The sequence below is a fragment of the Bufo gargarizans genome, chromosome 8, assembly GCF_014858855.1.
Source record: "Bufo gargarizans isolate SCDJY-AF-19 chromosome 8, ASM1485885v1, whole genome shotgun sequence".
NCBI classification, from domain to species: domain Eukaryota; kingdom Metazoa; phylum Chordata; class Amphibia; order Anura; family Bufonidae; genus Bufo; species Bufo gargarizans.
Window position 1 is genome coordinate 172,244,077 of NC_058087.1, and position 17,482 is coordinate 172,261,558.

Sequence of the window (17,482 nt, forward strand, 5' to 3'; positions counted from 1 at the left end):
TGGGTCACACCACTGCCTCCTCTTCTCCTGTGTTGGACAATCCCGTGCTAGCCAATCACCTGTCCAAGACGCACCTGTGTCCTGACCAACGCAGTTATTGGGAAGGTCCACTTAACCACTGACACATGGACAAATGCTTGTGGCCAGGAACACTACATTTCCCTGACGGCACACTGAGTGAACGTTGTGGGGGCCGGGAGCGAGTCGTACCCTGGAATGGCACAGGTGCTACCGACGCCAAGGATTGTGGGCCCTACTTCAATCAGGATTTCCGCCACCACCTACATTAGTGGCTGCAACCCCCCCCCCCTTCTCCTCCTCCACCTCCTCCTCCACAACCCCCCCACCTCCTCCTCCTCCAACCCGAATAATAACCTGTGCAGGGAAACACCAAGGGGACAGCTAGTGACCAGGCCAAAGTTCTTATGCGCAGTATTAGTCCGTGTAATGTGGTACCTAGGGATGAGACTTCAAGATTTCCAGGGTTCGATCCAAGGTCATACACGAGACAAACTGTTCAGCAAAGATGAGGTATCCAGAGGCTGTCTCTAGAGATAAATCGAGGAAGGCAGAGGTCATGCACAGGTAAGTCTGGGAGAATATAAACTGCAACATACACCTGGATTGTCTAAAGAACAGTGGGCACTGACCAGCCAGGGAGATCCACCTTTTAAGTACCCGCTAGCCAATCACAAAGTACAATGAGTCTATTTCTCATAGGTCAAATAATGATTCCAATCCCTGACACTTGTGCGGCCTAGGCTGGTCCTTAGTCACTTAATCCATGCCTGCCCTCTAATCTTCTAGAATTTACGTACAGTTATTTTCCCCGTCAGTGGCCGGCATAGCGAATAAGATGCATGTACGTTCGGCCGCGTATCCTTTTGCGAACCTCCTCTCGAGCGTGCACGTGGACGCTCGAGCGGCCCAGTATGAATATACAATCGCGTCGGAACGGAACCCGCAGGTGAATACCAGAGATAGGACCGGCCGCTACGTGCCGCCACTAGTCCAGGCAATGTGCCTTCGAGACCCCGGCGTCTTCCCCTCCGGCGACCATGCAGGACGCACTACCGCATCTGCCCGCAAAGGACTCGGAATCAAAGACTCCCCAGGCACATGCGTGACCTGTCCCAATACTCCAACGGGGTCCCCCGCAGGCCAAGCCCCACGAGCACCCCTGGGGGCCCCAGTGGATTGCGGAACAGGAGAGTGTCTTACAACCAGTCAGCTATCAGTCAGTAGCTGGAAGCAGTGTAGCACTGCAGTGGGGAAGTGGCAACAGGCCGTGCTAAAAACGAATATGTTTAGGTGACAAACAGCACACCGTCGCAGAGCTGTAGCAGGGGATAAGGGACCAGACTGAGCTGTGGCTCTTGCCACTCAACCTAGAACCAGGCATGGTGGTGTCTGATAATGGCCGTAACTTAGTGGCGGCTTTGGAGCTCGGCAAGCTCACACACATCCCATGCCTAGCCCAGGTGTTCAACTTAGTGGTTCAGCGGTTTCTCAAAACCTACCCCAATTTGCCTGAGCTACTGGTGAAGGTGAGCCACGTTTGTGCCCATTTCCGAAAGTCATCTACAGCTGCTGCCATCTGGCAATGCTGCAGCAGCGCTTGCAATTGCTAGCTCACCGACTTTTGTGCGACGTGAGCACTCGCTGGATCTCCATGTTCCACATGTTGGCCAGGCTTTGTGAGCAGCAGAGGGCAGTAGTGGAATACTAGCTGCAACATGGTCGTCGCCTTTCCAGTCAGCTTCTGCTCTTCACAAGCGACGAGTGGGCATGGATGTCTGACCTCTGTGAGGTTTTACTCAACTTTGAGGAATCAACACAGATGGTGAGCAGCGATGCTGCTATTATCAGCGTAACCATCCCACGTCTGTGTCTACTGAAATGCTCGCTGCTCTCAATGAAGGCGGACGCTTTGCATGTGGAATAGGTGGAAATGGGGGAAGACAGTACACATGGTGATAGCCAGACCACCCTCAGTTCGTCTTCTCAGCGAGAATTGGATGATGAAGAGGAGGAGCAGGAGACGGTTGCCTTTGCTACAGAGGGAAGTACCTGCAGCAGGTTTATTCCATCTGTTCAGCGTGGATGGGCCAAAGAGGAGCATGAGGATGAGGAGATTGAGACTCATCCACCTAACAAGGACAGCGAAGTCTTGTCTGTTGGGACTCTGGCACACATGGCTGACTTTATGTTAGGCTGCTTTTCCCGTGACCCTCGCGTTCTATGCATTTTGGCCAAAACCGATAACTGGTTATTCACCCTTCTCGACCCCCGCTACAAAGAGAACTTCTAATCTCTCATTCCTGTGGTGGAGAGGACGAACAAAATGGTGCAATACCAGAAGGTCCTTGTGGAAAAATTGCTCCAAAAATGTCCAGCTGAAAACGCTGGCAGCAGAGTACGTAGTTCCTTGGGCAACCGAGTAGGGGAGATGAGGGGAACACACAGCAGTTCCAACAGAGGCAAGGGCAACACTCTCCAAGGCCTGGGACAGTTTCATGACACCCCGCCAGCACCCTCAACCTGATGCACGGCCTAGTGTCACAAGGAGAGAAAAGTTTTGGAAGATGGTGAAGGAGTACATAGCAGACCGTGTCAGTGTCATCAATGGTTCCTCTGTGCCTTACAACTATTGGATGTCCGAGCTGGACACGTGGCACAAACTGGCGCTCTACGCCTTGGAGGTGCTGGCCTGCCCTGCCACCAGCTACTGGGGGCATAATAACTGATAAGCGCATCCTCCTGTCAACTGAAAATGCTGAAAGGTTGACTCTTATAAAAATGAACAAGGCCTGGATTGCCCCTAACTTCTCTACTCCACCAGAGGAAAGCGGTTGAACATAAAGTCACTTTAGACGTGGGTTTTACGGTATATGGTTCAATCTTCCTTTTCTCGCTCTCCTCCTCCTCCATCATATCAACATGCTTATTTGGCTGCCCTCGCTCCTAATGTTTTCGATGGTCAGATTAGCATGCAGGCACTCGCCCCTAATGTTTTAGAGAGTCAGCTCAGCAGCAGACCCTCAACCATACTTTTTCCGATGGTCAGCTCAGCAGCAGGCCCTCACCCTTAATGTTTTAGATGGCAGCTCTTCAGCAGACCCTCACCCGTAATGTTTTAGAGGGTCACGAGAAGGCCCTTGCTCCTAATATTTTTGAGGGTCATCAGCATGCCATCAATCATAATTTTTCAAGGGTGTGTATGATGCCCTCCTTTATGTGTAATAAAGGGTGTATTGGAGTGCCGGTTCCTTGCAATTTTTGGCAGCCCTTTCTCTTAGTACATAGGCTTTATGAGTTTAGGAGTCCCACTACCTGAACAATTGTACCACAATGTGAATGAGGCCCTCCTTTATGTGATATACAGGATGTATCGGAGTGCCTCTTCCTTGTAATTATTGGCAGCACTTGCACTTTATATACAAGTAAATATACAGGAAAGAATGTTTCCTAACAATTCTTCCTCTAAAATCGATTTTATCTTAGGTTTTGGGCGTATTATTGTCAGTCTGTAAAAGTGGCGTACTACTCAGACAACATCATCCCCAGCAGCGACCTGGGAGTCCAAGATGCATAGAGACATCCTCACTATGCTGTTCCCAAACGATTTCGGTGGTGTTTCCATCAATTTCTGACCTTTTCCTATTAACCAGACACCCTCCCCTCTTTAGAGCAGGCGGTGCCTGGTTTAATGCTCTGGATCTTCCATTGACTTCCACTGTGCTCGGGTGCTCTGCTGAGCACCCGAGCATCCCAAAGTATTCTACTCGAGCACCCGAGCACTTTGGTGCTCAATCAACACTACTTAACACCACTCAGATCATTGATGCAGGCGGTGACTGGCTGCAGTTATCACATGTTGTGTCACTATCACTGGAGCTCTATTCAACCAAGACCGGTTGGGTGGGGAACCGGGGAAGCATTGGCAATGAAGCAACAGAGGACTGGCAATGTGAGTATTATTGTTTTTGTTGTTTTATACAATTATCAACTGTTTGTAAAAAAAATATAATAATAATACAATTAATAATATTTGGGAGTTGGAAAACTCCTTTAATGTATACAGCCTCTAGTGGCCATTTGCAGTACTGCATTTACATATATATATATATTAACAAAACAACAAAAAATCTTATAATAGTAATTTGACAAATAAAAACCTCACATTAAGTATATTTTGCTCTGTTTTAATGTTTGCGTATCTGACCTTGCAGGTTTTAATGTAATTGGAATACAGTGCCCTGCCAGGTAAGGGGTTAAACCTAATTTGATCTATACGTCAATTCTATTATTGGAATGCTTCTTCTAATTACTACAGAAAGCTAGAAAATTAAACAGATATAAGGTGATGAGGGGTGTATTTTTTTCTCTTGTGAAGTTACAAATGAGTTTTAAATTGCATTATCTTCTGAGGGGTGGTTTCTAGTGATTCACTAGATGTACACATGAATAATAAGCCTGACCCTCTTCTGACCTGAGAGGAGCATAACTGATTGCCTCCATAGACCATTCATAATTGCATCCTCTGCTGCTTAATCTAAATACAACGTGTTCGCCGGGGGACACCACTTTCGGCTTTGTGTTGACAGGTGAATGTCGTATATGTTTTACTCGAGTCGCTTTGACCAACGGTGTCACCGCCAGACGCGGGAGGCGAGTGCTGGTCACTGGACGTGGAGTCACATGTGGATAGGTTAAATAAAGTGCGCCCTGTTCGACGAGCCTATGATCATCATGCGTCTGCTCTACCAGAGCCATTTCATTAACTAAGATAGCGCCAAGAATAATACATAATTGAATAACCATTCATGTTTTATTTATAGATATTACGTTATCTCTTTCTGTTCTCCAGGTCTAGGCACTACAGCTTCACTTCAGATACGATCCTAGGGGATCTAGGCAGGACCTGTAGCATCCTTCATCTGTAGGTTCCTGGTACATGAATAAAATGCAAGAACTACAGTGAAGACTGGACACTGACAGGAAGAACAGAGGAGAATAACAATAGGAAATGCAGATGCTGCGATCACACCTGGACCCTTGTGCCTAAGGCGACCTAATCACCCCTCCTGGTCCCTTATATATTTTGTATCATCTCCCAGAAGCTTCAAATTACAGCTCCAGTAGGCAGCATAATATAAATGCAGGAAGATGCTGATTTATGTGCCCGTCAGTGGGGGTCAATACTGTAATGACTGCCAGTAGTGGTGGTTATCCAACATTTTTCAACCATGTAGGAAACCAAGATAAGGCTTCATTCACATATGTTGTATCTTGGGAGGAGCACAACAAAAGCAAAGGAAATTCCAGATCCTTGACATAATGGACACCAATGGCAACCCACTGGCTATAATAGGGTCCATTGGGTTTCTGTGATGGTGTCCATTACAGAGATAGACACCATGACAGAAACCCAATGGAGAGATGGGCGAATCATTCAAAATTAGAAGGATTTGACTTCCGAATCAGTTATACCCTAACTGAATGTGCTCCAATTGGTCTGAACATTTATGTATGACCCTCTGAGGTCTTCTAGAACATTTTTTTCTTTTGTGTCTCATTTTCTTTCTTTATTTTATTTTGTTTATTCTTTCTCTCCAAAATTTGCCTGAATCAAATTACAAAAAATTCGGATTAGGGTCCACCTCAAATTTTTACAAAATTTCGGTCGAATCCCATTCATTTAGAATTAATTTGTTCATCTCTAGTGTCCATGGTTTACTAGGCAAAATAGCACAATAGCTAGGCTATTTTCTCTGCCATTTTTTCCAGAATTTGCACAGATGTGAACAAGCCTAACCAAGCATCCAAGAGGATAACACTCATATATTGAGAATTTTGGGGGGATTTTAGAAAGCACGGTTATTTCTACATTTACCCCTCTACTAAATTACTAGCAGGTGTAGTAGAGTAATAGAAATCCTACAGATGCAACAGTCATGACATGCATGCTGCTGATTGTGTGTAATTCAATCACTTATTGAAAGGGGCATGTTCAAAATAATAGCAGTGTGGAGTTCAATTAGTGAGGTCATTGATTCTTTGAAAAACAGGTGGCCCTTATTTAAGGAAGGAAGGCAGCAAATGTTGTACATGCTGGTTACAGTGCATTTCTCTCTGAAATTGTGAGGAAAATGGGTCGTTCCAGACATTGTTCAGAAGAACAGCGTACCTTAATTAAAAAGTTGATTGGAGAGGGGAAAACATATAAATAAGTGCAGAAAATGATAGGCTGCTCAGCTAAAATGATCGCAAATGCTTTACAATGGCAACCAAATCCTAAAAGACATGGAAGAAAGTGAAAAACTACTATTCAAATGGATAGAAGAATAGCCAAAATGGCAAGGACTCAGCCAACAATCAGCTCCAGGAAGATCAAAGAAGGTCCAGAGTTACCTGTGAGTACTGTTACAATTAGAAGACGCCCATGTGCAGCCAAGCTATCTGCAAGAAGCCCCCGCAAAGTCCCACTGCTGAAAAAAAGACATGTGCTGAAGAGGTTACAATTTGCCAAAGAGCACATTGACGGCCTAAAGAGACATTTTGTGGACTGATGAAAGTAAGATTGTTCTTTTTGGATCTAGTGGCCGGAGACATTTTGTCAGGCGACCCCTAAACACTGAATTCAAGCCACAGTGCACTGTGAAGACAGTGAAGCATGGTGGCGCAAGCATCATGATATGGGGATGTTTCTCATGCTACTTGGGCCTATTTATCGCATACCAGGGATCAGGGATCAGTTTGAATCCATCAGGATACTTGAAGAGGTCATGCCACCTTATGCTGAAGAGGAAATGCTCTTGAAATGGATGTTCCAACAAGACAACGACCTCAAACACACCAGTAAACGGGCAACATCTTGATTGGTTCCAGACCAACAAGATTGACGTTATGGGGTGGTCGGCCCAATCCCTGGATCTTAATCCAATAGAAAACTTGTGGGTTGACATCAAAAATGCAGTTTCTGAGGCAAAACCAAGAAATAGAGAACTGTTGAATGTAGTCCAATCATCCTGGGCTGGAATACCTGCTCACAGGGGCCCGAAGTTGGTTGACTCCATGCAGCACAGATGTCCAGCAGTTCTCAGAAACAGCGGTTATACAACTAAATATTAGTTAAGTGATTCAAAGGAAAGCAAAATCTTAAAGCATTTTTCAGTTTATATAGTGAATGTTTGAGTTTGTAAAGAAGAATACAAACACAGCTATTTTTTTGAACAGTCTAATAGTCACTTTTCTTAATTTTTTTTAGAGGAACACAAATTTGATATATTTTTCTTCATGTTTTGATTTGGAATAGAATGTGTAGTGTTCCCAATACATTTGTCTGTATGGAAATAGAAGCTATTAGAAGGATTTGAGCTTTATTCACTTTTTTAAACACACTGCTATTATTTTGAACACGACTGTATAAGGTAGAGTGATCACCATGTGACTATCGATATAATATATGAAAAGTTTTAGAAAATGTCATGAAGAAACTCTGTGAGAAAAAAAAAAATTCCTTTTCGTATGTTCTGGTAGAGCTGTGGATCTGTCTCATCTCATGTCTCATCTCTATTGTCATAAGTGTAGTACTTCTGGAATATAGCTTTAGCCAGAGGTCATCACAGCAATACAAGGAAGGACAACTGGTGGTCTCCTTTGGTCAAAGGTCAGAGGGATAAATGTTTGGACATGAGGCCGTCGGGATTCATTTTTTAATGCTGTGACTGGTGCACATGTGTTTAGTTAGGTGGTGAAAGGCAATGCGATGACAGTATCAGTGATTGGTTATGTTATGCTGAACAACCCAGCACAGAGGGTTTTGTTTTAGGTCCATTTTTTGGGTGACTCCTCTTCACAGTTCACAAAGAAAAAGTCTTCGACCAACATCAGGGGTTGTGTTTTTGTAGCACTAAATATAACATGGACAAAGTGCATCCTGAACAACAATGGTGAGGAAATTATCGCCTGTTTGTCACTTTGACCTGAGCGCAGTGGCAAAGTCTAAACACATAGAAAGTGCTGACAACCCTGGATGCCTAAATCATTGTTTAGGGTTAGCACCTAAGAAGTCAATTCTCCAAAAAACACTGGTTGGCAAAGGCTAAATCACTAATATTAGAGAAGTCATCCTACTGGTAGAAGTTCAATCATTTCATAATGTAGGTTATGGCATACTTTTTTAGATTCTGTTGCATCTTAGGGGGCAGCATGTTGGCTCAATGGTTAACAATGGGCTTGAATCTGACCAGAGAAATTCATGTATAGAGTTTGCTTGTTCTCTAGGTATTGATGCGGGCTTCTTTTATGTACTTTACTAGTCTTGTAAAAAAAAAAAAACAACATATAGGATAAATTACTGAAATTAAAGGAGTTTTCAGGAATTAAAGGGGTTGTCTCATCTCAGACATTGATGACATATTGGTAGGATATGGAGGGAGGCCCCTTTCTGGAGATAGGAACGGTTCCTAGAGGTGGGACCTGCATATATCTGACATTGATGGCATATCCTAGCGATATGCTAGTAATGTGTGAGATGAGTCAACCTCTTTAGATATTGATGGCCTATCCTCAGGATAGGTTATAAATATCTGATCCGTGGGGATCCAACAACCGGTACCCCACCAATCAGGTCTTCATAGTGTACCAAACGCAGTGCTGTACATTGTATAGTGAGTTTGCCTAATATTGCAGCTCAACTCCATTCACTTGAATGGATCTGAGATGCACAGATGCATGTGAGGTCACAGGTTGAGGAGAAGACCACAACCCTCGCCCGAGCACTACGCCCCTTTCCAATATCCGAACAGCAGGGGTGCCAGGAGTCAAAACATCACAGATCAGATATTGATGATGACCTATCCTGAAGATAGGTCATCAATAATTAAGTCCAGTACAATCCCAGTAAATATAGTGGATAACATATGGAACTTAGATTGTGAGCTTCATTGGGTTCAGAGACTGATGTAAGTGGCTAGCTTCCAGTCCAGCGTCTTTTGTCTGGATGGGCAACACACGTCAAAAACTTAACCACTTCAGCCCCGCTAGGTGAAACCCCCTTCATGACCAGAGCACTTTTTACACTTCGGCACTACACTACTTTCACCGTTTATCGCTCGGTCATGCAACTTACCACCCAAATGAATTTTACCTCCTTTTCTTCTCACTAATAGAGCTTTCATTTGGTGGTATTTCATTGCTGCTGGCATTTTTACTTTTTTTGTTATTAATCAAAATGTAACGATTTTTTTGCAAAAAAATGACATTTTTCACTTTCAGCTGTAAAATTTTGCAAAAAAAACGACATCCATATATAAATTTTTCGCCAAATTTATTGTTCTACATGTCTTTGATAAAAAAAAATGTTTGGGCAAAAAAAAAATGGTTTGGGTAAAAGTTATAGCATTTACAAACTATGGTACAAAAATGTGAATTTCCGCTTTTTGAAACAGCTCTGACTTTCTGAGCACCTGTCATGTTTCCTGAGGTTCTACAATGCCCAAACAGTAGAAAAACCCCACAAATGACCCCATTTCGGAAAGTAGACACCCTAAGGTATTCGCTGATGGGCATAGTGAGTTCATAGAACTTTTTATTTTTTGTCACAAGTTAGCGGAAAATGATGATGATTTTTTTTTATTTATTTTTTCTTACAAAGTCTCATATTCCACTAACTTGCGACAAAAAATAAAAAATTCTAGGAACTCACCATGCCCCTCACAGAATACCTTGGGGTGTCTTCTTTCCAAAATGGGGTCACTTGTGGGGTAGTTATACTGCCCTGGCAATTTAGGGGCCCAAATGTGTGAGAAGAACTTTGCAATCAAAATGTGTAAAAAATGACCGGTGAAATCCAAAAGGTGCACTTTGGAATATGCGCCCCTTTGCCCACCTTGGCAGCAAAAAAGTGTGACACATCTGGTATCGCCGTACTCAGGAGAAGTTGGGGAATGTGTTTTGGGGTGTCATTTTACATATACCCATGCTGGGTGAGAAAAATATCTTGGTCAAATGCCAACTTTGTATAAAAAAATGGGAAAAGTTGTCTTTTGCCAAGATATTTCTCTCATCCAGCATGGGTATATGTAAAATGACCCCCCAAAACACATTCCCCAACTTCTCCTGAGTACGGCGATACCACATGTGTGACACTTTTTTGCAGCCAAGGTGGGCAAAGGGGCACATATTCCAAAGTGCACCTTTCAGATTTTGAAGGCCATTTTTTACACATTTTGATTGCAAGGTACTTCTCACACATTTGGGCCCCTAAATTGCCAGGGCAGTATAACTACGCCACAAGTGACCCCATTTTGGAAAGAAGACACCCCAAGGTATTCCGTGAGGGGCATGGCGAGTTCCTAGAATTTTTTATTTTTTGTCACAAGTTAGCGGAAAATTATGATTTTTTTTTTTTCTCTTTTTTCCTTACAAAGTCTCATATTCCACTAACTTGCGACAAAAAATAAAAAATTCTAGGAACTCGCCATGCCCCTCACGGAATACCTTGGGGTGTCTTCTTTCCAAAATGGGGTCACTTGTGGCGTAGTTATACTGCCCTGGCAATTTAGGGGCCCATATGTGTGAGAAGTACTTTGCAATCAAAATCTGTAAAAAATGACCGGTGAAATCCGAAAGGTGCACTTTGGAATATGTGCCCCTTTGCCCACCTTGGCATCAAAAAAGTGTGACACATCTGGTATCGCCGTACTCAGGAGAAGTTGGGGAATGTGTTTTGGGCTGTCATTTTACATATACCCATGCTGGGTGAGAGAAATATCTTGGCAAAAGACAACTTTTCCCATTTTTTTATACAAAGTTGGCATTTGACCAAGATATTTTTCTCACCTAGCATGGGTATATGTAAAATGACACCCCAAAACACATTGCCCAACTTCTTATGAGTACGGCGATACCAGATGTGTCACACTTTTTTGCTGCCAAGGTGGGCAAAGGGGCACATATTCCAAAGTGCACCTTTCGGATTTTGCAGGGCATTTTTTACACATTTTGATTGCAAAGTTCTTCTCACACATTTGGGCCCCTAAATTGCCAGGGCAGTATAACTACCCCACAAGTGACCCCATTTTGGAAAGAAGACACCCCAAGGTATTCCGTGAGGGGCATGGCGAGTTCCTAGAATTTTTTATTTTTTGTCGCAAGTTAGTGGAATATGAGACTTTGTAAGGAAAAAAGAAAAAAAAAGAAAAATCATCATTTTCCGCTAAATTGTGACAAAAAATAAAAAATTCTAGGAACTCGCCGTGCCCCCCACGGAATACCTTGGGGTGTCTTCTTTCCAAAATGGGGTCACTTGTGGCGTAGTTATACTGCCCTGGCAATTTAGGGGCCCAAATGTGTAAGAAGTACCTTGCAATCAAAATGTGTAAAAAATGGCCTGCGAAATCCGAAAGGTGCCCCTTTGCCCACCTTGGCTGCAAAAAAGTGTCACACATCTGGTATCGCCGTACTCAGGAGAAGTTGGGCAATGTGTTTTGGGGGGTCATTTTACATATACCCATGCTGGGTGAGAGAAATATCTTGGCAAAAGACAACTTTTCCCATTTTTTTATCCAAAGTTGGCATTTGACCAAGATATTTTTCTCACCCAGCATGGGTATATGTAAAATGACACCCCAAAACACATTCCCCAACTTCTCCTGAGTATGGCGATACCACATGTGTGACACTTTTTTGCAGCCTAGATGCGCAAAGGGGCCCAAATTCCTTTTAGGAGGGCATTTTTAGACATTTGGATCCCAGACTTCTTCTCACACTTTCGGGCCCCTAAAAAGCCAGGGCAGTATAAATACCCCACATGTGACCCCACTTTGGAAAGAAGACACCCCACGGTATTCAATGAGGGGCATGGCGAGTTCCTAGAATTATTTTTTTTTTGCATAAGTTAGCGGATATTGATTTTTTTTTGTTTTTTTTCTCACAAAGTCTCACTTTCCGCTAACTTAGGACAAAAATTTCAAGCTTTCATGGACTCAATATGCCCCTCACGGAATACCTTGGGGTGTCTTCTTTCCGAAATGGGGTCACATGTGGGGTATTTATACTGCCCTGGCTTTTTAGGGGCCCTAAAGCGTGAGAAGAAGTCTGGAATATAAATGTCTAAAAATGTTTACGCATTTGGATTCCGTGAGGGGTATGGTGCGTCCATGTGAGATTTTATTTTTTGACACAAGTTAGTGGAATATGAGACTTTGTAAGAAAAAACAAAAACAAAAACAAACAAAAAATTTCCGCTAACTTGTGCCAAAAAAAATGGCTGAATGGAGCCTTACCAGGGGGGGAGTGATCAATGACAGGGGGGGGTGATCACCCATATAGACTCCCTGATCACCCCCCCTGTAAGGCTCCATTCAGACATCTGCATGATTTTTTACGGATCCATGGATACATGGATCGGATCCACAGAACGCATGCGGACGTCTGAATGGAGCCTTACAGGGGGGTTATCAATGACAGGGGGTGATCAGGGTAATCAGGGTGATCACCCCCCTGTCACTGATCACCCCCCCTGTAAGGCTCCATTCAGACATCCGCATGATTTTTTACGGATCCATGGATACATGGATCGGATCCACAGAACGCATGCGGACGTCTGAATGGAGCCTTACAGGGGGGTTATCAATGACAGGGGGTGATCAGGGTAATCAGGGTGATCACCCCCCTGTCACTGATCACCCCCCCTGTAAGGCTCCATTCAGACATCCGCATGATTTTTTACGGATCCATGGATACATGGATCGGATCCGTAAAAATCATGCGGACGTCTGAATGGAGCCTTACAGGGGGGTGATCAATGACAGGGGGGTGATCAATGACAGGGGGTGATCAGGGAGTGTATATGGGTGATCACCCGCCTGTCATTGATCACCCCCCTGTAAGGCTCCATTCAGACGTCTGCATGATTTTTACGGATCCATGGATACATGGATCGGATCCGTAAAAATCATGCGGACGTCTGAACGGAGCCTCACAGGGGGGTGATCAATGACAGGGCGGTGATCAATGACAGGGGGGTGATCAGGGAGTTTATATGGGGTGATCAGGGGTTTATAAGGGGTTAATAAGTGACGGGGGGAGGGGGGGGGGGTGTAGTGTAGTGTAGTGTGGTGTTTGGTGGGACTGTACTGACCTACCTGAGTCCTCTGGTGGTCGATCCTAACAAAAGGGACCACCAGAGGACCAGGTAGGAGGTATATTAGACGCTGTTATGAAAACAGCGTCTAATATACCTGTTAGGGGTTAAAAAATTCGGATCTCCAGCCTGCCAGCGAACGATCGCCGCTGGCAGGCTGGAGATCCACTCGCTTACCTTCCGTTCCTGTGAGCGCGCGCGCCTGTGCGCGCGCGTTCACAGGAAATCTCGCGTCTCGCGAGAAGACGCGTATATGCGTCCAGGAGGAATAAAGCAACCACCTCCCGGACGCATATACGCGTACAGCGGTCGGGAGGTGGTTAATGGATGCATCTATTCTTTTTGTTAGGGATAATGACCAAAGGTCCACTATTTGTATAGACTGTCTAGAAATACATAATCACCAATATAGGAGCCTCATAGTAGACATTGGACAAGTATTGTTAGTACTTGAAAAGTTAATAGACCACGCAGAATGCTAAACTCTCTTTTTAGCCTATTAAGATGGAAATAGTATTGCAGAAGTTGAAGCTCTTGGGTACCAGAGAAAAAATGGACCATTTATGGTGCTGCCATCCTCTGACAGAGGGGCTTTTTGGACATTTTAGGTGTGACTGCTACCACTGGACTCGGAAACATTACAAGAGACTTCTGGCTCCCAATACAAGGTCTGTAAATGGGTCTCCAAACTACCATAGTATTGGTGTCCATTTAAATGGCAGAAGGACTTTGTCATACACCTAGGCTACATGGAATTATTTTTTCTGTGGAGTATAATTATTTACTATAACAGACATATCAGAAGAGGCAACAGCTTCCTTAAACCCAGTGAATTACTGATGATGCCTTCCCTGATTGTAGATATTCTCTTTCCTATTCTTCTCCTTCGGACCCAGACCACCATGACAACTTCTCCTGATGATTGCATATAAAACCCCAGAATATACTCCCTATATAGCCCTAAATAAAGAAGCATTACTAACCTTACTAGTCCCCCAACACTCCCAGACCTAACAGTAGTGGATTAGGCAGACCACAGTTCCTAGACTGTTCCCAAATCTTAGACTTCACCAATGCTGCTCTGCCACATCATGTCTATAGACTTACCAACTTTCTGTGCTAGCATTGACAACTCACTGTTATGATTTTCCTTGTCAAAAGGCTGTGTTGCTACAGACTGATGGTGTCCAATCAATGCTGATGTTATTAATTTTTGTAGGGACACATCCTCTTGTCAAGGGGAATGCTAACATTCAGTTGTAAACTAGACCTGGGCTACAGGGACATGTCAGGAGAGATGACCATTCCTTAATAAATCCAATGACATACAGATGATGTCTCCTCTGGTTGTAGACATGCTATTTCCTCTCTTTCCTCATCTGACCCAGACCACCATGACAACTTCTCCTGGCGATTGCCAATACAGGTCCCAGAACCGACCATCTATATAAATAGGGACTCACCAAACAGACCCTCTAAATAAATTAAAATCCTGAGCCCCTAAATTAGTGCAGTCTTCCAACCAGACCCCCTAATTGTAGATCCCCACACACAACTATTCATGGTAAAAGTGGTAAAAAGCATCCTTAAAGGGATCATGCAGGATTTTACTATTGATGGTCTATTCTATCCCCTACCGATCAGCTGTTTCTGTGTAGCTTTAGCCCTGGAAGTCACTTCCGGGAACTATATAGCTCCATCCATGGTGCAGTAGAAAATGGTAGTTAATTCAGTGCTGCTCCTATTGCAGAGAATGGGAGTAGTACCGCAGTAAGCGGCACTGTCAACTACGCAATAAACGGAGCTGTGTACGGTATGTCTCGAGCAGGAGCTATGCCAAAACAGCTGATCGGCAGGGGTCTGTGATGTTGGACCCCTGCCCATCAGCTATTGAGGCCATTAGTAGTAAACTTCTGGACAACCCCTTTAAGGCTCCATTAAGGTATATATTTTCCAAACCCAAATAGACATTCCCCAATGTCTATTTTCCTTACATATTCAAATTAATCAAGAAGAATATGTCTCCTAATAATCTGCGGTAAGCGGTTATTAGAAGCTTCCATTTGTTTATTTTAATTTTAGCATTAATTTGAACGCACTCATTAGTGCATGCTTCAAACAATTAACTTTTAACATGCTAATGGTTAATAAACAAACGATTCGCTTTCAAGTGAAAATTGATGCCTGCATTTTTACAACCACGGTTATTTTAGTCAGAATTTGCGGCGGCTTCGTTTTTTTTATTTTTTTTATGACATCCCCAAATGGAGGGAGCGATGTCTCCACTGGAGCTTTCCAAGAATCCACGACAATCTGTCAAATTAAGTCATTCCATTAGCAAAAATATGACTGTTTAAAACTTAATGACACAAGAATAATTAAACAACCTGTCAGTTTTTAGGAAAGCACAGGCCTCGGTTTTGCAACCTGTTTTGGAACGCGGAGATCACAAGCAGATCAGGGAATGAATTCCCAGATGATTGAAAGAGCTGTCTGTGCAGTCTGGCTTTTCTGTCTAGCCCAAGAGTGAAATGATACAGGACATAATTCTGGTACACCGCCTAACCAATGGGATAGGAATTTGGGGTGCAAAGAGGGTATCCCATGAAAAGTATTATATAGGGCATTTCAAATTAATTGCAATATGCATAGATTAAAAATATTGTTAGATTTTTTTATGTGCATTACATTTTTCTCTCTGGTGGCGCCCCCTGCTGTTTATCTTTCTGCCCCCCTTCTGGTAGACTAATGTGCCCAATAGCTTTCTTGCTTCCTTCTGCTTCCCTCAGTGTCGGCATAGTGATCTCATAGAGAAGCAGGTGAAGCAGTCCAGACACCTTTGATTTATTAGCCCCTACGTCTTAATTCATTGAAATACACAGACAGTGGCGAAGGAATTTTTTTTGGGGGGGAAGCATTTCATATCATATGTATGGGGATGTATGGGGACTATTTTCAATGCAGTAAGGGGCTAACAAGGGCTGAATGCAATGCATCCTGGGAAATGCAGGTGCTTAATTGTCTCATGTGAGCTGCTGCCCGTCCACAGAAAGGGAAGAAAATCCTCCAGAGAGGTGAGTAAAAGAGAGTTTGGAAATATGTGAGTTGACACCTTTAAAATAAACCTATGACTTGGGTTGGGGGCACAGGGTCCCCACACTGTAAGAGAAATCCATACAATAAGTATCCATTCATTCTTTAGAAATTTAGGGGCACTTTGAAGGCCCTGGGCCGGTGGTGGATCCACCTGAGTTATGAAGAGCTGCCGGAGGATCCACCGCCTCTTCTAAATGTAAGACAGCTTCTTAGTTGCCTTACATTTAGACCATTTTCTACACCTAACACAGGCATAGAAAATTATGAATGAGACGGGTCTGCTGGCCCGTCCCCTTCCCCTCCCACGCCATGCCCACTTCTTTGGACTTGGCATGAGCGGGGAGAAGTCGCAGATTGTGGCGCAAAGGACGTTTGCACTGCAATCTGCACCAGAAATATGCCTAATTTAGGCGTATTTCTGTTTAATAAATGGCCCCCTTAGTATATCATGATGTAAGAATACACCTAAATACTTTATTATCATTATGGAGATTCTAAACAGTGTGATGTCATCACTGATGCCAAAGACAGTTAAGGGGCCCGAGTACAGGTTTACATTGATGGGGTGTGCAACTTTGGATAATCTCTTTTGTGGGGGGTTAGCTCTTCTCCGGGGGTCATTCACACAAGTATCTTCGCCAGACACCAAGTTTAAGGTCCAAACATTGCTTTTATTTGGCACCTCAGCAAAACAAACATAAATAATTATACAAAATAATAAATGCTCGCCCGGCTGGGCTCTAACTAAACGTAACATATCCCTGACTCACCTAAAGCACCGTTCACACACGGTCATAACATGCGGCTTTCCCAGCCCAATGTCCATCAGCCTCCTGGCTGTACAGGGCACCGTTTACACATGGTCTCAAGTCCAGTACCTTTATGGGGGATTGTGGCCCAGTAGTCCTCCCGACACCGGCCTCGTGACCCTTGCGTCCAGGCGTCACGGCCTCCCCAAATGTTCCGGCTAGCACCTAACCCCGTGGCCCCTTTAGCCAGCCCGTCTAAGAACACTCTTCCAGAACCTCCAGCGGGACTCTGTTGCACAAAGACTCTCCCCCTAGACTGACACCCTGGGAGGTGCCTTATGCCATCCCGAGCACCTCCAGCTGGTCTCACCTGTGGTGGAATAGGGGTGTGGACTGCACTATCCACCCCTTCCTTGCCTCTCACCTCTGTGAGATCTGTCACTATCTCACACTTTATTGCACAATAAGCTACCCTCATGGTGTC